The sequence below is a fragment of the Drosophila novamexicana genome, unplaced genomic scaffold (genome assembly GCF_003285875.2).
Source record: "Drosophila novamexicana strain 15010-1031.04,08,12 unplaced genomic scaffold, DnovRS2.1 tig00004560-arrow-pilon, whole genome shotgun sequence".
NCBI classification, from domain to species: domain Eukaryota; kingdom Metazoa; phylum Arthropoda; class Insecta; order Diptera; family Drosophilidae; genus Drosophila; species Drosophila novamexicana.
In genome coordinates, this window is record NW_020825054.1 from 398650 (window position 1) to 422610 (window position 23961).

General features: G+C 39.4%; 1 protein-coding gene across 1 annotated transcript in view; it reads right to left on the reverse strand.

Moving 5' to 3' along the window:
* LOC115770669 (SLIT and NTRK-like protein 1) overlaps positions 1 to 23961 on the reverse strand; it is an 84914-nt gene that overhangs the window by 3911 nt on the left and 57042 nt on the right. The window contains exon 3 of the mRNA XM_030716036.1: positions 12911 to 12971. The gene's annotated coding sequence lies outside the window, so the exon portion shown is untranslated. The remainder of the gene's footprint in view (positions 1 to 12910; positions 12972 to 23961) is intronic.

The following is a 23961-nucleotide window of genomic DNA, read 5'->3' on the forward strand; positions in this document are numbered from 1 at the left end:
GGGGCGCAGGAGAAATGTAAAAAGTCGAAGAAGCTAAAGTAACAGAAGAAGCAGGGTAGAGAGGCGTGTGTCACTTGGACGTTAACCAACACGTAAACATGAAAGCCCGGGCGTACGGGCTGTTGTTGTTGCTGCATTTGGTGTGTTTTTCATTACATTTCTTTTTTGTTAACGTTGTGCACTCTTCACACTTGACACACCTGCATTTTGTTATTGTTGCGGAGAAACCAGCAAAGCATAAACACCATTTTATGCCCAAAACAAAACAACAAAAGAAAGCGCAAAAATAAAACATTTTGTAAAGCCAAACAAAATGGCGGACGGAGGCGCACTTCAAGTCAAGCGTTTGTAGTGTGCGTGTATGAGCGAAGGGGTGCATGAGTGTGTGTCACTTCCTGTTTGGCTGCCTAACAAGCCAGAACACTAATACACACACATACCCCTACTCACCCACACCTACACACACAGTCATTCATGCAATTGCACATGCTTAAAATTTAACTCGCGCGTGTTTTTTGTTACTTTGCAACGTGTTCAAGTGGGTTTACGTGTGTGTGTGTGTGTATTTATGTGTGTGTGTGTGTTAACTGTTGCAATAATATTCCACGTACTTCACTCCATTGTTTTTGGTTACCTACCCCAACCAGCTCGCTCCAATAATAATAAGGCAGTACAAATGTTTTTCTTTCTCTAACTGCGCTGCCATTTTTATACTTTTTACAAGGCATTGTAAATATAACATGTGGCTTGTAGCTGTGTTGTGAAACACCTCTGAATTTCAGCTGCGCTTCTAATGTAAATTAGTTAACTTGTTAACGAAAAGGAGGTCCTACATCATGATTATTTCGATCATTTGAAATTAGAAATTATATCGTTTATTTTTAGTGTATTTAAACTTCGTTAGGTTCTAACTTGTATTTTATATTTTGAACGTTTTTGCATTGTTTTTCTCTCGCTTCAATTTCTGCTTGCGCATAAAATAATAATAACAAGCACATGAGTAAAACGTAAAAAACGAAAAAATAAAAGTGAATTTTGCGTTTTGCATTCACAGACGTTCCTTTTATAATTCGTCCCAGGCACTTAACAGTTGCACTTGACGTGGCTTGGCGTAGGTAGTGTAAATGGAAAGTGGGATCGGGTTGCGGATGACAAGCTGGGAAATGTAAAGTGGATTACAGTTAACGATAGGTGGTGGGCACTTAATTTGTAACACGCGATGGTGGAGCGTCTATGTGCGGTCTAATTGGAGCATAAATGTAGAGTGGATCAAAGAAGTGCAAGAGAGCTCGGATAGAGTGGTGCTGGCCAAGTTTTGCAACAGTTATATAGTTCTAGATAAGGAACACTGATTGGTTACATCCAACGAATAGAACGAACGAATGTGGAATTTACTATTGCCACTCTATATAATAAATAATTTAATAATAATTAATTATTAATAATATGACAGTAGAGTTGTTATCACTCCACCGGGGGGCCAAGGGGTCTATCCATCGGGTAACTTCTCTTGAGTCGGCGGTTGTTTTATAGACAGCTTTGGTGAGTCCCGGCAGTCCTTCATCAGTCCAGAGGACGAAACCAAGGAGTAAGTGCAGCGGTTTCCCCCACCGCTAATTGGCTACTATCGGTTTCCTGGCTTATGCGGCTATTTTGTAATATTCGCTGTGCTAAAACCTACAGATTTTTGGCCATTTTCCTTGTCCGTTAATTTTTTAAAATATGTTTTTTATTTGCAATTATTTACTTGACCTTATTTGAGAATCAGCGAGAAGAGCGCACCAGGGCAGCCCTTTGTTGCCTACTTCGAGGACTCTTATAGTACTGGCCAAGTCACGCCTCAGTTTGCCAGTGTTGCAAATTGCTTAAAAATTGCAATTGCAAGCTTAAATCTGCTTGGCAACGGCAGTGAGTTCGTGTTGCCAACTGCATTACGCGAAATTGCTGGATATACGGAAATGCTAATGCGGCCAACAAGCGTTAAATGTCCTGGCACTGCAGTCATTAAGCAAAAGAAAAAAATTTAAAAGCTTCTTGCTTTCCGAAAAGAAAGCAGCCAAAGTTGCCGGCCAAGTGGCAAATTGGCAAATAACTGTTGTTGCCTAGCCATAAACTATGTGGTTATGGGGCGCATGCGTGTGGGGTGTGGTGAGGTATTTTATGTGGTTTATCTCGATACTCTTTTGTCAGCTTTTGTGGCAGAAGGCAAATGCAATAAGGACAGCTCCTTTGAAATGCAATTAAATGCGACTGCAGTCACCAACAAGCCGAGTGTAACTCAATTAGTAAAGTTGCGCACAGGACACAGCCACGTCCAAGTCTACGTTCGCGTTCGCGTCCATCTCCACGTGCACGTCCATATTCAGGAAGCTCTGTCTGAGTGGCTTCAAGTCTCGTCTGCTACGTCTGTGCCCCGCGGACGCACGGCCACTGGCCGCAATACAAAATTGGCGCACGTTGGCTTCATAATTTTATTATGACTGCACCGCGCGAAGTAAAAATTACAGTACGGCGCGCATCGAGTTGCCGAGTCCGGTGTCAAGTTGTGCCTCACGTAGCTAAGGGCGTGGTTCACCATTGCCAACGTTGCCGGGCCCGTTTAGAGTAATTAGCAGACTGCTAATTGCACTTGAATACCGGAATAAAAGCAACTGGGTGCACAGTCACTCGGCCATTCGGGAACTTGGCCACTGGGACATCCAAGTGTTTTGTGGGTTTTTCTCGTTTTGTGTCTATAAAACTTTTCGCACGCAACTCGCGCCACGGAAGTTGTAAAAAAATTATCTGAGGTGCGGTTATGTCTTAATTTATGTGTGTGTGCATGTGTGCGTGGCTTGAGGTCCAATCAAAATTGGAGAAAATTTGCCCAGAAGCTTGAAGTGCCAAGCTAGGGGTCTGTGGATGACAAGTGGATAGAACAACTAATTTTAGTCCATAAGTCTGAAATCTGAAACTGATGTCGACTGTGTTTAGAGCCCATGTTAAAACTTTTGGATGCATTAAGATCCCGAACCTGTTAAAAGTTATTGGTTGATATTTGGATTTTGCATATGTTGCAAATGGATAACAAGCTTTAACAAAATTAAGCAAAGACCGTTTGTTGGCCTGTGGATAGAATGTGGATTTGATGTGCAAAAGAAACTGAAGCATTAAACACGAAACAATTTTAAATCAAGTATTCTCACATCCAGTCCATGCTTTTGAAACTTATTGAGCCATAAAAGCGTCGCTTAGTGCCTCTTTTTTAATGCTCCGGTGCTCTGTACGAGCACAATCTGAACCTGCTCTCGATACCCATTCACCTGGCCTCGCATTCCAGTAAGGTAACGCCAGCCTTTAAAGCGAAAATCGAATTCAAATTGGTAATTGGAGTAAAGCGCTTCGTCGTGTCTGCCGCCAAATAACCAGAACCCAAAAACACGCCGCACCATTCCCTATACACATATGTATGCATGAGTTTCAAAGTGGAAATGCACGTGTTGCCAAAAAACAAAGCAACAAAAAATGGTATAAAGCAGCAGTCGCAATCCGTGTTTGAACACAGCCGAAAGCTGTCAGTTGCGATCCATGACGAGAGTTTTTAGTCCAAACTTCAAGGGGCTGCCAGAACCGCTGTTAAACATTTTAGAGTGAGAGGGCGGTCTGCGAATATGCGTTTATACCCTAGAGTGAGAAGGCGCGTGTGTGGGGCGACAATTACAAATTGCACGGCCTGACCGAAAAGCGTTGCCAGATCGAAACAGACACGACATGCAAATATGCATTTGGCTTGCAGCTGATTCGCTTGCACCATCAACAGTTGTCTTTCTCTCTCTCTCTCTCTCTCTCTCTCTCTCTCCTCGCTCTCCTCGCTCTCTAGAGAGACTCTCTGTTTTGCAAATCGGTCTGAAACGCGGCCAACACGCGCGACACTTACAAATTGCATTAAAAGCGGTCGCGTTGAATTATAAATTCGTGCCATGAATACGCCTGGAGAGACAGGGTTGCATTCAGCTCTTTGAATATGGTATTTGTTTGGTTGTTGTTTCGGGTTTTTTGTTACACACAGCATTGTTTTCGTTTGCATAATTTTAGGCGTCCGTTGAGGGCGTCGGCACTGAATAGCGTTATCAAGTCAAAAACTTTTGTTATTTTGGTAAGCGACTCAAAGCTAGCAATGAAGTGACATTAAAACAATTGGCATTGAACCCGACTGTTACAGTTCTAAAATATTGAATAACAGTTATATGATTATGAGAAAGCTTTACGGGCCATGTCCCTGCTTGAGCGCCAGCTATGTTCAAATTGAACAGTTATGCAAATAAAATTGGAGTTTTGGATAGGTTTGAAAATAGGTGAACATTGGAGTGCCATCTCGGCGCCAGGTAGTTTGAAAAAAATCGATTTCTTCGGGTCTGTGCTTGTTGCTAATAATGAATGTTTAATATATTAATTTTTAAGAGAAATTGCAGAAGATTTTGCAAATTAAATACAGCTTTGACAAAGACTCCGTTTGGACGCCAGCTAGATAAACGCTAGCTAGATAAAATTTTAAATTTGTTAATAAATTTTCTCTTAGCTTGATAACAGTTTATGCAAAGTTATTAAACTTTTCGACCAAGTTTTTGGACGTTTTTTACTGAGCCCCTTCTAAAATGCCGTAAGAGAATCCACTCATAAAAAGCTTATAGCCAAAAAGCAATGTACCGATTTATATATCTGCGTCGGGCCTATACGCGGCTAATATTTAAAACCGCTTAAAATTGTTGCTTTCCCTTTTAGTTAAATTCCTTTCGCAACATTTTTAAGCGAACAGAACAAGCTGTGTCTAACTTGATTCCTCCCCTCTAGTAGCTCCACATCTGCTGTGGCTTCTAAAGGAAACTTTGCCCTCTCTATGAACAACTGTTTTTCTATTTATTATTTTTGTTTTTTTTTTCTTTTTTTGTTGTCCAATAAACCGCTAAATTTGTATAAACTGTTTCAGAGAATTTTTTGCTGTGTTTCTGTTAGTTTGTAGCTCGACACTAGAATACAGTATTTTCGATCTCATCGTTTTCGGGAAATGGGTTTTTTTTTGCGGGGAGTGGATCAATTTACCCGCTATAAAAAGTCTGAATGAATTTTTAATAAACGGCAGAGCGAGAAAAAGGCAACGGCAAAGAAGCAGAGCTGGCATCAGCTTTTTTTTCTACTATTTGTCATACCCTTGTAGAGGGTATTATAATTTTGTCATGAAATGTGTTAAGCATATAGGAGACATCTCCGACCCAATAGAGTATATATATTCTAGATCAGCATCAACAGCCGAGTGGATATAGACCTGTCCGTCTGTTTGTTTCTTCGCGAACTAGTCGCTCAATAGCCCCGCTCTGTTGCAGTCAGAACCGGCCAGAATCAGTCAAAGAGTAGGTTCTGATATGAAAACTTTTTCTATATATTAAGATAACTTTTATAAGCTCGGGATTTATAAGTTCCTTTATGATGCTCACATATATGCATTTTATGCATATTTTGTATTCAAAGATATTTTCTCACAAATCTGCAAAAGAGATATGTCTACAAGTGTATTAAATCTTCGGCTTGCCGAAGATATCCTGAATTTCTCATATTTGTTTGCTTTTTTTTGTTTAACATTCACTTGGCATATTTTGCATTTGAAATTTGTGTGCAAGTCGAGCTGTTGAGTTTGTTTTTGAGCTCTCGTTGCTGATAAAACGAAAACTATAAAAACAGAAAAAAATAATAATGAAAAAGGCAAATTTATAAAACTTGCCGTTTGTTTGAGAATTGTAAATCTGCCAAATGTTTTATGCTGGCGCTTTTAGCTTTTGACTCTCAGCTGTTTGTTTCCAATTAGAGCGTCTACCACGGGGCGTATGATAATTGGATTGCCATGCATGGCCCCGTCTCCACTCATCTTATCTCATCTCGCTAGTCGAGACCAAAGCCTGGATGGCGGCTCACTGGACCGTCCAAGGCTCTTTCACTGTTTGTAGTTAGCTGTTAGCTGTTTGCCGTGCGCCTTTGCTCTTTGTCCAACAGATAAATGGACAGTTCCCGTGTGGGTAGCTGGCACCGGGCTCAGACCCAGCCGGGCGGGGCGGGCAATGTGAAATGGAAAGTCAACGAGAGGGACAAGAAGCCCGACAGCGAAGAGTAGAAGTAGAGCAAGATGCGATGCCAGCAAGAAAGGCGCTTCAACAGTTGACAAGTGGCTCGTAGAAGTAACTGAGCATCGGGTATAATGTACTATATTATGTGAAAAGGCAAGAATAGTCCCAAAACTAATTTGTCATTATTTTTAATGCACATTATTTCTAATGCGCTTCAAAGTCGTGACAATGTGTTTTTTCTCTTATTATTCTTTTGCCTATCTGCTATATTTAGTATACGTTTAATAGTTGGTCTAGCAAATTTCCCCCTAATTACATTTTGACAATTGTCAAACAATATTTACAGCATGCTTTAAATCTACTATCAAACCTATTTTGGTTTATTTTTGTTACCAAAAGTTTTATTTGTGGCCAAAAACCAAATGTCGTGCTTTTAAGCCGCTTGTCAATTAAGTTTAAGCCTGGTTTAAATAATTTATAATTCTTGTATATACCACTTCACAATCTCAGAACGAAGCACTCGCCAAAAAGTTAGCCAAATCGGATAGTTTATACTTAATATACCCCTTACAATGTACAATTTACTGAATATAAAAAAACAATAGCATGCTTTTGAGCGACGCTGCAATAAGGTAACAAGATGTGGGCGAAGTGGCGGCTATATATATATATATATATATATATGTATATAGAGGCAGACAGTTGCTAAAACCTTGCCTGCGGCACTTAAGGCGAGTGCAGCAGCCATAAAGCCAGCCGAGCAAAGGGCAAAGGAGAGGGGCACAGAGGCCAGAGTGCCAAACAAGGGGACAGGCCAAGGGGTCATTTTGACAGTCCGTTAGTCAATGGCTGAACGTGCAACAGTTTGTTGCACATTCGTTGGCTTTTGGCACACTGTGCAACATCAGAATGACAACCGCAGCGACACGGCAATTTGGCTCGAAATGCACACGAACAAAGAGGTTAAAACGTCTGAGTTGTTGTTGTAGCTTATCAAATTGTTGCGCCTATGTGTGTGTGTGTGTGCGTACGTACTTTTGTATACGTTGCGTATACGTTACGTTGAACATTAATGTGAAAACTACTGCCAATTAAACTGTGTTAAAAACTAGTCAAGAATGCCTACAAATGCAATTATATCCGAATAATACATAAAACAAAAAAAATAATCAAAAATAGAAAAACATTTATTTGCCTTAAGAAATTGTAAAAAACTTGAGAAACTTTGTAAGAGTTTATATGTAACATTTGTTCGCACATTTATTCCATTATTTAATTTATATTGTTTATTTTCGCTGAAAAAATTACACATAAGACAACATTAAACTCATAAATACCCAAAGTCCCAATATAAATGCTGTGAGAACTTGTGGGGAAATTCGATAAGCTAGTGAATCGCTATCCAAAATGCAATCAATTCATATATTTCCTCGTATGCATATGATTTACATACACAGACAGAAACAATATTCAACCCGTGTCTGAATAGGAGCGGTAGCTTCTGTTGGGCATGAAATGTATACTTAAGTATTATTCACCATATCCCTAAACATTTTACCCAGACAGGTTAGGTGTCGGGCAAAAGGATTGAGCATTTTACCCTCATAGTTGGAATATCTCCAGTAATATGTAAATTATATATTATTTTAAGCTCATACATATCAGGTATCTCGCACGCCACACGTATATGAAAAGGCATATACGTACATAAATATCCAAAATCCATTCTGTTTAATCGGTCGCCTTTTTCCAAAGTTCTACACAAAATATTAGCGACTACGTGACTTAAACGCTAGTTGCTAGTTGCTGCTGGCATTTAGCCAAACACTCAACAATTCACAACGCGTCTCTGGCCCAGTATCCGGGCCAACTATTAATTTGTAAGCCCTTTACAATACTGACAAATTCTTACAATTAGAGCGGGCGCCACTTTTAACATTTGCTGCATCTTTTGCCGCGCTTCGCAAATATTTGGCGCAATTTTTCATATTAAACGACAGGCAGCGGCAGCAGAAGGTCGCCGGAAAGTGGCACGAATAAAAATTGCAGTTGGGGCTATACAAACGGCGCTCAACTTGCGCCAACTGTGATCAATCTTCATTGCAGAGCCGTTCGGCTTGTGTGCTGAAAGGGGAGCGGGGGGCTACGGCAGGTCAGGGCAGGCTGGCCAGCTGGCTGGCTGAGCGGGGGTTCTGCTGTCGGATGTACACTCAGTTGCATATTTTCGGCGCTGCAGGCAACTGCACTCAAGCATGACAAGTCAACGCCCCCAGCTCCCCGGCCCGTGCTTTTACTTGTCAGGGAAAACAACGAAGCAAACAGAGGGTAGCAACCCTTTTACTAGCTCATCCCCATGCCGAAATGCAAAGCGAGAGGCAGCAGCTGAAACAGAAAGAAGCGGAAGAAGCACGAAGAAACGGGCTAAGAGAAAGGGCCAACTAGCAAAACAGGAAAATTGCAAAATATTTGCAATTGTCGCCATCGTCGACATGCACGCATTTTCCCAGTCAAAAAAAAAAATGGAAAAGCTGGCAAAAGCCAACGCCAAAGCAATTGGCGAAATGAATGAAGATGAAGTAGCAGCCGGCATAACCATGCTTCCATGTGGACATGGACATGGACATGGCCAGGCATATGGTCAGGCTGTTTGGATTGGCCAGGACTGGGCCACAAGATTGATTGGTCACAAAAGGGCGTCAGGAGTCTATTGTGCTCTATTTAAAATTAGTTGGCTTTTTCGAGAAACTTTATATGGGCAAATGTCAGCTACGACTGCCGAATGTTGAGTTTGTGTCCTAGTGGAACTCTTCAGAAGATACCATCTTTAGGGAGTAAATGGAAATTTAAATACTTCTGTTAAGTTATTTGAGAACATATAGGGGTCTATTGAAAATGGGTATAATGGTTTTGTGCAAGTGTATGTAACAGGCAGAAAGGAAGCATTTACTACCCTTTAAAGTATATATATTCTTGGTCAGCATCAATAGCTGAGTCGATCTAGCCATGTCGGTCTGCTCGTCCGAATGTCCGACTGTGCATCCGTCCGTCTGTCCGATTTATGAACTAGTCTATCTCATAACCCAAAAAAGCTAAAAGACTTGAACGATTGTGCTCCAAATGCCCGCGCAGTACAAATTTGTATCCGATACTCGATTACTACGTCAGCTAAAAATCAATCGATACAAATCGAATTGCTGTATATCGTAGATTTTCAAACATGAAGCTGCCAAATTTGAATAAAAACGTATATACGGATCAAGTGTCTTTTATTTTATAGCTAACGCCAAGCCGCCCAAGTTTTCGAAATACAATACCATAAAAATATTTTTAATTATCGTGAATGTTTCTCGCCTTTTGGCAAAATGGTTTTTTACCAGCTACTCGCAACGCTTTGCTTTGCTCTCATACAACAAAATGTAAGCAAGCGATATTCCCATATGCTTAATGGGAGACTCGCATATTTATCTCTCACATATTTGCACACTGTTTCAAATTATATATGCAAGTACTCTCTTCTATAACGATCTTAGTTTCATAATATTAAATGTAGAAATTCTGCGAACCGTGGAGTTCTTCTTATTTTTCTTTTTGCTTTTTGGTTTTTTTTTTTTTGTTTTTTTTTTCTCTCGTTTTCTGCTTTAGTATTTGCTTTGTAAGCTTAGCCTTTCAGCTCTTTTATTCGGAATACTTAAGAGTTTTTGTTGTAGCTGTCGTTGCTTTGTTTGCAGTTCGTCGCTTGTCTTTTGTTGCTCGCCGCAAATTGTTTCTTGCCACTCGTTACTTGCGTCTCGTTACGTTTCACTCGCCGTAGCCCCATTCGTCTCGTTGCTCGCCACTTGCCAAATGACTTTGGCAAATCTCTTTCATTTTTTTATGGATTTTTTCTGCGCTTTTGTTTTTGCTTTGAGTATTTGCAGTCATTTGTATAACTTCTGTTATCGTTGTTGTTATCGTTGTTGTTGTTACTGGCGTTGTTGGTGTTGATGTTGCAAGGTTGGCATTGCATTTGTGCATTGGATTACTGGGCGGAGGTACAGGCAGCGTCAGCCCTCCCATTGTCGAGGTCTCTCATTGTAAATTGCTTTTTGTTTTACAAGTGTTGGGCTTGAAAAACTGTGTAGGCTGTTTTAGACAAAGAGGTAGCAAGGGATGCGGCGGGCGTTGTGTAACCTGGTGAGATGAGTTTGTTTCATTTTATTTTACTCTGTACAGAATACAGAATGAATGAAATTCACAAGTCAAAACTAGCTGTTTGTCCGGTAGTTTGCGTTTTAGGTAATGAGATTTTCCCTTAATAGAGAAAGTTTTACTAAAATGCACTTGCTTTTTATACAATTCGAACAAGTCATCAGCTAAGCTAAGGTCGAAGAGCTTAAGTTTGCATTGGATTAGGTTAGGCTAAGCATTCGGCTCAACTAAGAAAATCGAAATAAGCCTGGAGCTTATTTTCGTTGTGTGAGGTTAGCTTGTGAATAGCTTGTGGAAAGTCGAGAAATGGCAGGGATTTTAATTGGCCAGATTGGTCGGATCTTACTGGCTGCAGCTAGGTAGTCATGCTCTTAATTCTAGAGAAAGAAAAGTACATGTCAGAGCTACGACTCGTTTAATTAGTGAGATTCACCTAGAAGCTCAAAGTACAACATTCTATTCAGCTACATAGTGGGTTGGGGCACACACACAACCCACCTGCGCAGCAGTTCATCGCGTTAAGCATTTAGCATTCAAATAATACAACTGACAGCCGCGTAAAGTCAACCGCAAATTACGAATTTCGTTGAAGTGTAGAAATTCAGATGCTGGCTATGAATTCTGGCATAATCAAAAAGCCCGCAATTCTTGACATCGCGGCGCACATATTGTTAAACTGCAAGCTATCTCGTTTTGCATTTTGGCTCTTTGTAGGAATCGCTTTAGAGTCTATTCGGGAGCTAATCTAACGAAGATGTCTTAAGCATTTCATGACATAAATGTGTATAACCTTTGCAAGGTCGATTCAAACTTGTTCAGTGCTCATATCTAACAGAAAAACCATTTCGAGGTTTCTTTCAATAAACTGTAAAGAGTTGCGGCAGCTGCCAAAGAACAAAAGCTTCCAATTGAGAGAGAGAGATTAACATGAAGTTTATTGTTACTATTATTTGCATGCACTTACCACTGCGGCAGAGCGCAGAGCAAACTGTTTGTGCTGGACTTTAAATACATTTTCAGTCCAAAACTTCTAACTAACTGCCAAGCTAAAAGTCTTGAAACGAATGCCAGGAGAGGGAGAAACCAATTCAGATGAATCCATAAAACCAACATTAATGCCTTAATTTTAAGCTTAGCAGCGAAAGTTGAAGGCACCAGGAAAAGGCAGCAAAAATAGAAGAGAGAAAGAGAGACACGCTGCGAAACTTGAAGCGAAAAAAAAGTAGAATAAAATGAAATAAAATCTTGCGCAAAAAGTTTTCGCACGATTTTAACGCATTGCAAAGCGCTGCTTAAGCCATAAAAGTGCTGCCAAGCTAAAGGGTTGGCTGTCTGGGAGGGGCCAAGGGTCAGGCAGTAGGTCGCAAGGGCGCCAACGCCAGCTGCAATGGGTAAGTAAAAAATTGGCAGTAGACCTGCGAAATGATAAAATTTTTCAGTGCGACAAGTTTGCTTTTCAATTTGATGTAAAGCAGGCTTAGTCGCCAAGGCCAGGAGTAAGATGTTTTGGGATCGGTCGAGGGTTTGGATAACAGTTAAGACTCTGCTGCTTGGGTAGCTATGTGCATCTTTTGCCCGGAGCGCGATGTGCGGCTGCAGCGACAACGAAAATTGAAAATTGCTTGAATTGCATTTTTCGTTTAAGGCGGCAGCTGATGAAGGGTCGCAAGGAGGAGTTGCTCAAATTGGAGCTGGGGACCTGCCTGAGACGAGCTGAGTGAATTCGCAGAAGGCACTTGACAGCACACTGACAAAGAGACAGACAGCTGTCGAGAGTGCGCCTCAGAGGCTGGCAATGCAACGTATGAGCAACTTGCAACTCAAGTGGCACAAGTTGCCATTTTATGTTTGTTATGACATACTCTATACTATTCCCATCCTGCCCAACGCCAGCTTAAGGCAGGCGCAATCCCATGCCCTCCAGTTAGGTTCCTTGTTTGCGTAATTAAATCATTGCTACTGACGTCCTCTTATTTGCGCAAATTATGGGTGAGGGATAGCCGCCTCCTCCAACCGAAAGACTGCATCCGAGTGGAAGCAAGAGATTGGCAGCAATGAGCAGGATTCCTTGGGCACATCTCACAGCCAGCGAACGCTTCGCGACTATATAACGTAATTGGATCTGCGGATGTGGAAACCAAACAGTGCGAATGACTTTGAGCTGTATTTTTCCGTTTTTTATCTTATGCTCTTCTGTTGAGAAACGTATGTGATGCAAGCAGTTGACTTGGGGTCTTAAGCCTTGCCCCGGGCGGGCTGGTTAATTGAAAAGCGTGGCAGTTGGGTGGTGACTCCTTCTGTAGTATTTATCCCTGACTACAGTGATAGTGTTTGGTATAGAACATGGATTTTAAAGAAGATTAATACTACGATATTAATCGAAGATCACAAGCAGTCTACAATCAAAAGCCCAATTGTATTTCTTAGGTAACTATTTGCCCACTCATGAAAGAGTCTGCTGTTTTTACAGAGCTGGGAGATCAAATGTACAAGGAGCTTTTACCATGAACTTGAAAACCTTGTAATCTATATGTAATAGTCTAATAAATAAATTTAAAATGCAGACCCGAAATTCTAAAATGTGGCTTCTCAGCGTTTGGCTTATAGGTTTAGTTTATCTAACTTACCCTTTAGAGAGGATATATATAGCTGAGTTTTCTTATTGTTGTGAAATCGCTTGTGCAGATGCTGCAACGAGAAAACAATAAAAATGTTGTTTAGATATAAAGTTTATTTAATATTTATATATCAATGCGGCTTAGACTCTCAACTTAGAACTTAATTGTTGAATAAAGTTTTCAAAACTTAGACCTATTCATGCTATCTTTGTGGCTCAGTTTACAGTTGATTGCTGTCTAGAAAACATAAGTCATTCAAAAAGTTTTCTACAATTAATGTCTTCCAGTCATTTGCATTTCTACATTTATTTAAATAAACTCTTATTTATACTCTACCATTAGCTTTTACCATTTGCTATTTATTTATTTGTTAAAGTTTTTATTTTTATTTGTAGCTGTCAACTGCCTAATCTCCAGGGAGCTGGTGCTTGCCAGTCGCTTTGCGACTTACTTGCCTGGTTGACTAATCAAGGCAGATGAAACTTTTCCCATTTGATGCCCAAAGTTATTGTTGTTGCTGTCACATGAAAAGTTATATAAATATCCAAAGTGACCTACGACATGAACGACCCAACAACATTTGCTCTGAGGGCAAAACAAATATTCAGTGCTGCAAATAGGACTCAACTTCAACCCATCTTGGTCAAGTCAAGACAATGTAAAGAATAAACTAAACGAGCCGAGGCATTGCGATTGATAAGCGGCAAGAGAGAAAGAGTGGAGCAAGGATGAAAGGATAAGCAAACCAAGTGCTTGACATGACGTGAAAAAACATTGTCTAAAGAAAATTTCTTCGTATGAAAATATGAATAGAAATATTACAAATTATTGAGTAGAACTAATGTATAAACAGTTCAAATATTTGTTGATGATGCTCAGGTAAGCTGCTTGACGTGACTAAGGAATTTTCCAACACGTTATGTGGGCATTACTTTGGTGTACGTTGCTTTTTTTCATTGTGGGCGAACATTGTGTTTTTTCGTTTCTGCTCTTCTCTCATATTGTGCAAATATTTATGTAAACAAGCAAAATGCATTATGTGCCCGGTGCCGTCTTTATTATATTTCCAAAAGGCAGCAAACAAATGGCCAAAGTTCAGCAGGCAGCCAGCTGCCAGGAAACAGGCAACAGTCGGCGAACAGGCAGGCAGTCGGGCGGCCAAGCTGGCAGTGAGCAGCCGTTAGCAGCCAGAAGCAACAGCTCTCCAATTGAAAGTCAAAACAAACGAGCTGCAGTTTGCCACGCCTTCCCGCAAACAGCCCTCCCTTTAGACACCCTAGCATTGTCTTTGGGCATATACTTTTGGCTTTCGGCACGTTTGCCATTATGCATATGCTTTCACATATTCCCTGTCTCCCTCTTGCTTAGCCTTTGACTTGTCTGCAGTCTCTGTGCATGCGTGTGTGCAGCCGGAAACGGAAATGAAGCACAAAAGTTTCATAGCATAAGCTGTGCCCAGGCACAGCCATAATAGTTAACTACACACATGCAGCTAACTTGTGCTTCTTTCTTTTGCTTTTGTAACGTTTACTTTTTGTACTTTTTCTGTTTTCTGGCCATTATTTAAAATTATTTTATGACCAGCTCTGACCATGATTTACTTATAGAAGCCAAGTCATAATTCATGCGGCGGACTAATTGTCTGAAACATTTTCCAAGAGCTGCAGCTTAATTGAAATGCGAGCCGAACAACGGGCAAAATGTTTGCATCCTGAGCAGCAGGACGCTTCTAGGACTCCACCCATTTGGCCACATGTTTGCATTCTGTTTATGAAGGCAGCCTTAAATTAAGTGCTTAGCTAAAGTGTTGGCACATTGCGCATACGTCACGTTGACTGGCAGGACAATTCCCTTGCTGGACTGCTGCCCCTGCTTGACCACTTTAAGTTCCAAGCAAATTTATGAGTACGTGTGTGTGGGCAAACGAATGAAATGTGAATAAAGTTGGTGGCTACTCGCACTTGCAGTTCAGCTTCAGCAAGCAAGGACTTAGAGCTCAACTTTGGCGAGATGCATTCAAATTGAGCCGAGATATCTGCAGTTAAGTTTCAGCTTGTGCAAGTTGCGCTTAAGGTAATGAAACATATCAATGACAATGTTGTGGTTTTTCGAGTATTGTTAGTTTGAAGTGTAAGCCTTTATTCAACTTTACACTGTCTAAAGGAAAACTAAAACAATATCAAGCGAATGAAGAAAAATATACATTTATGTAGTTTTTAGAAATAGTTCTCCTGCTGAAAAAGTCAATAGATTGTTGATTAATTCGACTTGAAACTCATAGATATAAATAGCACTCGCTATAAGATAAGTCCTCGACCATAAGACTATAAATGCGAACAACTAGCTAAGGAACCAACAGCCTGTGATGTCACCTTAATATGGAAACCTACCAGGTAGGATACAACCTCATTGCAACTTCTACAAAAGTAATTCGCAAAGAGGGATATGGAAATTGTTTATTGCTAATATTATTACTAACATTATAATAAGAGCTTCTCATATTCCGCTCTGGTGTCTCGTCGGTTTCAAGGCAGAGTCTGCAGATGGTATCTTCCACAGTCCTTAGCTTATGTAGATGAGGAGTCTGCAATGCCTTGTAAGAAGACTCATGATGAACCGAAGAGATTTCAGACACTCTGCTGTTCCTTCACCCTTAGAATTAGGCACCCCAGTTCTAATGGCGCTCTGATTGGTTGCCATCAAAGACTATCTATATATTAGACACAAGTTGCAGTTTTTTTTTATATACTTTGCAGACTATTTCATTTTCTTACAACAATAGCTCTTATCTTCATTAAATGGTTAAATCCTTTGGTTTCTTGCTTTGAGCACATGCTAAACACTTTAATGAAGTTCTGATTAGCTCATAATTTATTACACCCCATAAGCGGCTGCATGCGTGCCTTGGTTTCAGTGTGTTTTTTTCTTCTCTCTCATCTCTTTTTGTGATTAATTTTTTTTTGTCTTTTAATGGTAATTCTTATGGTAAGAGAAGTGGCAAAGTGTCTGCTTGACTTCGATTTATTACAGCTCCTGGCTGCCAGCAATAAATCGTGCCCATCTTCAAATTGCTGTTGTTGCTTGCCTGTCTGTGCCCAGCTTTTGTTGTAGCTTCTGTGGCTTGTTTCTTTATGCCTTGTCTTTGTTGTATACATATGTGTCACATGCATTATCTATTGTCGTTGTCAATTTGGCTTTGGGTCTGATTTTGACTACACAAGTGTGTACCTTAGCTCCACCCTCCGCCCCAGCACACATTTAAGTGCTTAGCCGTTTTAATTAAAGATTTTGCTTTTCACTTGTGAATCATATTCTGTCGAATTTCATAAAACACTCCCGGGCTTTGGTCTTAGTTCATTGAAATGTTATGCCAAAATGGGTTGCATACGTGGCATAATTGATCTGCTGTTGCTTCTACTAGGCTATTCAAAAACCTGTCGTCCTTTGACTTCATTTAACATTCCTTACATGTATCTTATTCATTTTCAAATCTCTCAGCTCAACGGCATTCACGTAGTTTGAGGTTTATGCTCGTCTTTCAATTAAGGCGTCTTTCCGGAGAATTTAATGCATGACTGCACGCACATCCCATTGTCTACGGCTTTTTACTATCGCCCACTGCCACGCCCTCTGCATGTCAAATTGTCAACAATAACAACTGTCGAACATGATAAATTAGTGCGTCAGGCAGTTGAGGGTTAGCTTCGGCCGCCATTCTTTGACTTGGTTAACCGCTTTACTTCATTTTTCAACATAGCCCACTAAAGCCAGTGCAATGGCAGTTCCAACCCTTTGCTCTTCACCACACACACACCCCTTCCCCACCGCCTACTTGGGCTGATGTCGCGTTAATTTGGCGCCAGCTGCCAAATGTCAAAATGTCAAGTGAACAAAATCCGCATCATGAGAAATGCATGTTAAAGCGTGTGTTCGTGTGTTTGCGAGTGTGTGTGTATGTGTTACTGAAACCTTAAACCATGTGACTGCCACTCTTTACCTCCCCTTACCTACCGCACACAACTTGTAACCCAGCCAGCAAAATGCCTGTCTGAAATAGTTATCGAGTTCCCCCCCAACCCCATAAACATAATGATGTTGCCCATTATTAGCAGTGGCAAGCACTTTCATGCTCCTGCATTTGCATTTCTCTGCCACGATTCACAACACTGTCCCACACGTTGTACACAGAAGCGAGGCTTAAGTTGTAGTAGCAAAAATGACGGTAGTCAAAAAATTAAAGATAAATCCCCATATACTAAACTGTTTGGTCCTGACTGATTGAATGACTAATAGTTACCTTATTTGATGAAGGTGCACGCTAGGACGGGGTTTCGGAAAATTCAACCTTCATGTGTGGAAAAATTGCGAAAAACGGTTGAATGTGAAAGTGTTTTACACTTTTCAAAAAATGCCTTCCTCCCTCGTGGAAATGGGGGTCAAAGATATGGTGGGTGACGTTTCGCGCTCAAATTCTTTTTGTTTGTCCGACTTGCTTCAAATTTATTTTCAAAATTCTACATAAGTACTTCATATATACGTGTTTCAGCGATTTAATAAAATTTCACACGCTGCAGTGGTAATTGGCGGAAAACGGTTGTATGAAGGTTTTTTGTTTACCTTCCGATTGGTTTGAAAATAATTTTCAAAGATCTTTGAGAGAATTTATTTTATACATGCCACGAGCAAGGCCGGTCTATATCCGCTAGTGATCTATATATTCTAATCTGAAAGCTATAATACTTGTCACATTTTGTTGCTCTAGCTCCCAAAATCTGATTTGCTCAAAAAACAGTCCTTCGATACGGATTCTCATCGATTATTTGAAAACGAGGGAAGTTATCGATTATCGGTATTAAAATCTTACTGCAAGGGCACTAGGTATACCTAAATTCGAAGTCATTTATAGTTCCTGCTCTGGTTCTGATTAGACCAGCGACTGTTCGAGCTTTTCTCCAAGCTCAAATAGACTAATCTGAGATAGTAGCGCTGTTGTTCGTCAATTTGATGCATTATAAAACACACTCAGCTTACTATTTCTGTGATTTTCATTCCAGTTCCAAGCTCATGTTGGCCAGTGTTTTCGTTAATTCAGCCGCAAGACTTGATGCGTTATGTGTTTGAGAACAACTGTAGTCACAGATTCTCATAGCCTCGAGCACCCACGACAAACGCCCCTGATTTACGTACACATTATAACCAACTTCATGAGCGGCGTTTACGACTCCAGGCCTAATTCCCATTTTGAATATATGGCCTTCAGGGCAGGGGACAAGAGGCAAGGGGGGGGGGGGGGGAAATTTATATTTTGGGGCGCTAATTGAATTAGCGGCTGCTCTCCTCCCTCCTGGGGTTACAGTCGTAATTTGTTGATTACGTGTTCTGCCCAAGAGCTGCAGTTGATAGTTTCGCCCGGCCTCGGTGGGTCTGCTATTATATGCGATTCCTGATATATGACTGAGATTTGAGTGCGTTATGTGCCCTATGACACATTGCAAGAGGAGTGCAGATGTAAAAGCTATTGGGAAATGAAAATAATTAAATTCCGGGATTATCTGCCAGTTGTGGGTCGTCAACTGCAAGTCAGTTAATAGAGCCAAAGCTCCATGAAATTGGCCATCAAATGATTAGCTGCCCGCTGCTTTTGCAGCTGAAGGATTCAAATTAACTCTGACCAGATGCGGCAAATTTCTAAGTAATTGCCTTGAGATACATATACAGCAAGGCAGATTATGACAAGCTACTGATAAGGCTGCACTTGATTTGCATGACTTGGAGAATTTACGCTCAAATCAATCAATGCCAAGAAAATGCAAAGTACATGAATTCAAATGAAATGCGAAGTTAATATAGTTCAAATTCGTAAAAACCAAAACTTAAGTTTAAGTGGAAGTACAAATGCTCTCTATGTTATTTTAGGTAAAGCGTTGAATTTATTTAAAGCAAATGCACAAATTTCACAAATCTCTTCAAATATCATGAAAATATAGAAATAAATGTAGTTTTCAAATACCGTGTAAATACGACAAGGATTTTCATAATATTAAGAACTTTAAGAAGCGCTTGCAATTTTTACATAAATGGCACAAAAATAGAAAAATACCATTTAGTTCAATTGTTAAAAAAAAAACACAAAACTAAAAAGTGTTTAAACGTTTGAAAGGAGAACAAATATAGTATAAACAAATTAAAATTAAATTAAAACTGGTGAGCTATTTTAATATTATTATTAATATTATTATTCTTTTATCATAACTATTACAGTGTATATATTCATATATTATTTTTTATTTTTATCTTTTATAGTGAAAAATCTTATGGAAATGCAAAACTTTTGAATCGAAAGTCCGTCGCGGCTGGCAGGTTAATAAATTTCTTTTTCTTCGTTTCAATGATTTCTTTTCTTCTATTAATTTGTATTTTTTATATTTCTTATTAATGTCCTTTTAAGCTGAAGGAACTTTTTCGGATTGCTGCCGTGGGCTCTGCTGGAGGGTCGAAGGTTGGCGCAGTAATCAACGCACTCATTGAGAATTGCAGAGCGACATTTCCGTTGCAGCGACTGCGACTGCGACTGAGACCCGTTGTGGAACGGGAATGAAAATGTTAATGGAATGGGAAATGGGTTGTGTGGGCGCCCCCTAGCGCTTTGTGCGCGACACCCACTCTACACCTACCCCTCCCCCTATTGCTGCCGTTCGGCATTTCTGTTTTCTGCCTTGGGCCGCGCATCGTGTTGCTGTATTGTGTTGTGTCATGTGCGTGATTTATGTCACACGAAATGCAAATACATGAGTAAACATGCAAAACATTTCACATGGTCCACACACACATAGAAAGTGATATTACATATGTATTTGTGTATGCAGAGATATATGCATATGTGAGTGAGGAGTTCAGCGATTGTCTGCAACGCTGCTTTTTGTTAAGCTGCGAATATGCACTCGGCTCTAAATACAAAGTCCACGTTCTTTAAATAAATCGTATACGAATGAATGGAGTCTATCGATGAGGAAGGGGGACATGGACTTCTTGCCGTGGGTCTGCGATAGGGAGAAAATTACTTTTTAAATGTTCTACAAATTTGCATATCTTAACGACGAGAGCATAAAACACAAAACTAACAAATTAACTAAACTGTTATACAAAAAGCTAAATGCATTAGAATTGAGTTATAAAAACTGTTAAAAACAGGGGAAAATGATTCATTTGTAAGAAACCCTTTTTTACCAAATTTTACATGCGCTACAATACAAACGATTGTACAAACTGTTATATACGCTGCTATACACACACTGGAATATTCTAGCTCGCATCCTACATACCCTCTTAAAGCCTCTTATTGCTATATGACGGTTATATGTACGTAACATTATACAAATGTTGGATGTAGATGTAGTTCTTTAATATTAGTTAAACAATCAACTGCTTACTACATCTACTTACTCTTCACCTATATTTATTTCCTGCCAATCAGCTACACAATCAATTTAACACGGTTCGTTAACCATTTTAATCGATTGCCCTTGTCACAAAATTGACGCTCAGCATTTTAAACAGCTCTGCTCAGCAAAAAAAAATATTTGCATACAAATAATTCAAAGTAAATAAATTATAAATGAATAAAGCAAAATTAATAAAACCCTGTCAGACGTATGATCAAATGTTATAAATAATTGCATTAGTTCATTTTTATTAACCATCTGGAGACTGTGTGCAATTTGTAGTTATTGCCTTTTTCATAATTTTAATTAATTAAAGCACAAATTACTTGGATGGAATATGTCCGACATATATACATATTGTGTATATACATATGTTTAAGTTTTTCTGTAATAAATAAATGATTGAAAGCCCGAAAAACATGTTTAAATAGAGGAAATTCAGCTTGTATTTCGATTTACAACACTAACCGCAACTTGGCATCCAAATGTTTCGTACAATTATCAAATGTGGCAAATGTGATGCATTTTAATTATGTTGCAAATATTTCTGAACAAATCAATTTTAATAAAACAGCAGCCAGCTGCGGTGGTAAAATAATTGATATTAAATCTGTTTCTGTTATACACTGTATTTAAAAGTTCAGCGGCTTAATATAAGTTATAGAGATAACCTTGTAGAACAGCTTTTTGCAGTTGGGAGAGTAATTCACGTCGATTGTCAGCTGTTATACAGTCCCAAGCACAGTAGCAGTAAAAACTAGCCAATAAGTAGCTGGTTCATATTGCATACATACATTCTATATGTATATTTATATATATATATATATATATATATATATATATATATATATATATATATATAGCAAATGTGATATATAGCATATGGCAACTGTTTGCAATGTAAATCAAATATTTAAATTTAATTTGCATGAAGTGACTAAATGACTCAATGCGTAGCTGAGTAACTAGCTGATTGATTGACTGATTGTTTGCTGCAGTTGCATTTTGCTCAAGGCGAATTTGCCGTCCTTTTGTTTTTGTTAAATAGCCAATGCACCTGTGAATGGACCCAAAGATTTGGTTCAATCTCAATACAAATTTCGTTGCGAGTTTTATTATTTGCTCTGTCTGTTGTGTGTGTGTGTGTGTGTGTGTGTGTATATATGAGAGACTGAGAGAGTGTGTGTCTCAGTGTGTGTGCTTGCGTGTGTCGGCACTTTTCTCAACACTGATAACAATCAGCTCGCATGTAGTTGCCGCCCCGCTGAGTCCTCTCCCACCACCCCTCTCCCCAACCGTATTGCTATCGCTGAATGGGTAGGTGAAGCACACGAAAGACAAACACTGAGAAGTAACATATAAGACTGCTTTGGTCGAGAGTGCGCGACTTTGAGATAACCTATACCCAGCTATAAAATTTTTTATACTCATACACACACGAAAAAAGAAGGCTGTGGCTCAGACGATAAATAATTTGTTTTTGCTATCTTATGTTTTTGTGTTTATGGTGCGGACAGTTCGAAATTTGCAGCGTTTTTTGATGGTATTCAAAAGTCAGAGTATACCAAAGTTAAGGAGTATTTGTACTTTGTATATACCTATACGAACTTAAAATGAGTCGGAGATGAAAGCGAATATACCCATTTTAGAAATTTTCAAGGGGTATAGGGTATAAAAACGCTGAGGTGGCCCGGCACAAAGTAAACGGCGTGTAAAACGTCGGCACAGATATAGCCAGATATATAATGCTTACACACGTCCCTCTTCTTCTTGTTTTAGTTGTAGTTGTTGCTGTTGTTGCTTTGTGGTGTGGTTGGAAAGAAAATGCAGCATAAAGCAAATCGTGTCAATGACATTTGGTGACATACGCTAAGGCACACGCGCACACAAACAGGCATACGGATAGACACAAAGAGAGGGGCAGAGTGGATTCGGGGTAGACAAGAAAGATGCTCGACTGCTTGGGCTAGAAAAAATTCAATACAGATACGAGAAAAATTCCTACTAAACGAGCTGCAACACAACAACAACAGCAACAACAACGACGACGACGACGACGGCAGCGGGTTCTACTTTAGCTAAGTGGGCGACGGCTGCTTTAAGGTGGAGACGGGGCGCGGCAGCCGCACAATTTAGTGCTATGCTTAGCCGCTTATTAATAGAAACACTTTTTGGGGTCATTATGTGAGATGCCGATGGTAGCTGAGGCTCCCAATTTGATTGAGGTGACCCGAGCAGCTCGAGCCAAGTAGCTGAGATGTGGGTACCGTGGAGACCAGCGAAAGTTGTTCTTTGTCTTCTCGTGGGTTACAGTTGATCGTCGATTGCTGTAGGATATTCCTTTAAAAGTACTAATATCTAAGGGCAAAGAGGTTAAATGGCGTCTTGTGGCTTGGATTATATTGGAGATTGGTAATTCGACAATGTATAAATCGAGTGTTATACAAATTAATTTTGGTTCAATTTGTTGGCTATCTTAAACTGTTCTACCTAGGTTAAGGGCATGCATAACTGCTATGCACATAACTTTTAAAGACAAACGTTATAAAATAAACTACTATTAAACAATAAGTTACTTAGTAGTTTAATCTGTAACTGGTATACAAAACCGTTGAAATTACCATTCAAAAACAACTGTTATAAATGTTACGCACAACTGTAGCATACAACATTTAAGCAAACAACTTTTATGGCAACTCAACAGTGTTATACAAGTCTGTTATACAGAACATTAACACAACATTATCGAATATATTGCAAGCTAAATGCAATTGTAAACCTTCAGAAAATGTACCCATGTTTTAGTTACACTAATCTTAAATGGAGGGCGGGAAATTAATGGCTATAAAATTCGCTAATGTGATATCTCTAATTATTCGTAATTAACCATAGTTAGTTACCTTTTACCGCAATGCTAATTTGCTCGTAATTTAAATTGATTTTATATGTGAGTGATCAAATTTGGTTCGATATATTTCACAGCCCAATTGTCAGGCTAAATGTTTATTTGCTAGCATTTAAATTTTCATATCGATTTCAATCCTCTTTTTTTTCATTTATTTATTCAGTAATATTTATTTGCTGCTGTTTGCTTTTGATGCTATATAATTTCATTTGAGAGGTATTTTTTCGGTGGCCATTTAGCTGACCGCAACGGTTTATTCGGTTTTTTCGGGGTTTTCCCCCTGCAGCACCAAATGCACATAAATTTTAAAGTCAAATTCCACCAAAATAATCAGATCACAAAACCAAAATTCAAATGAATCAAAGAAATGAATGAAAAAATAAAAATGCAAAACGCTTTGCGCAGTTTCTGTGGCGTTTTGTCAACGGCGCAAATCGTAATTTAAAACTCTCTGGCATTCCGACCGTGCTTTTGTTTCTGTTGTGTTCTGGGCGGATGGTTGACATGTGTATTTAATTTCATTAAAAGAGTTATTTGCATTTTCAACGGCATTAAAAGTTGATAGAAACTAACGCTGAATGCATTTCAAAACAAGAATTTTGAATTAAACAAAGCGCTAATCAAATAAATGAAACATTGATGGCAATTGCATTTCAAATATTATGGATGACAACTATAATTGTACAAAATTTCTATATCTTTACTGCTACGCT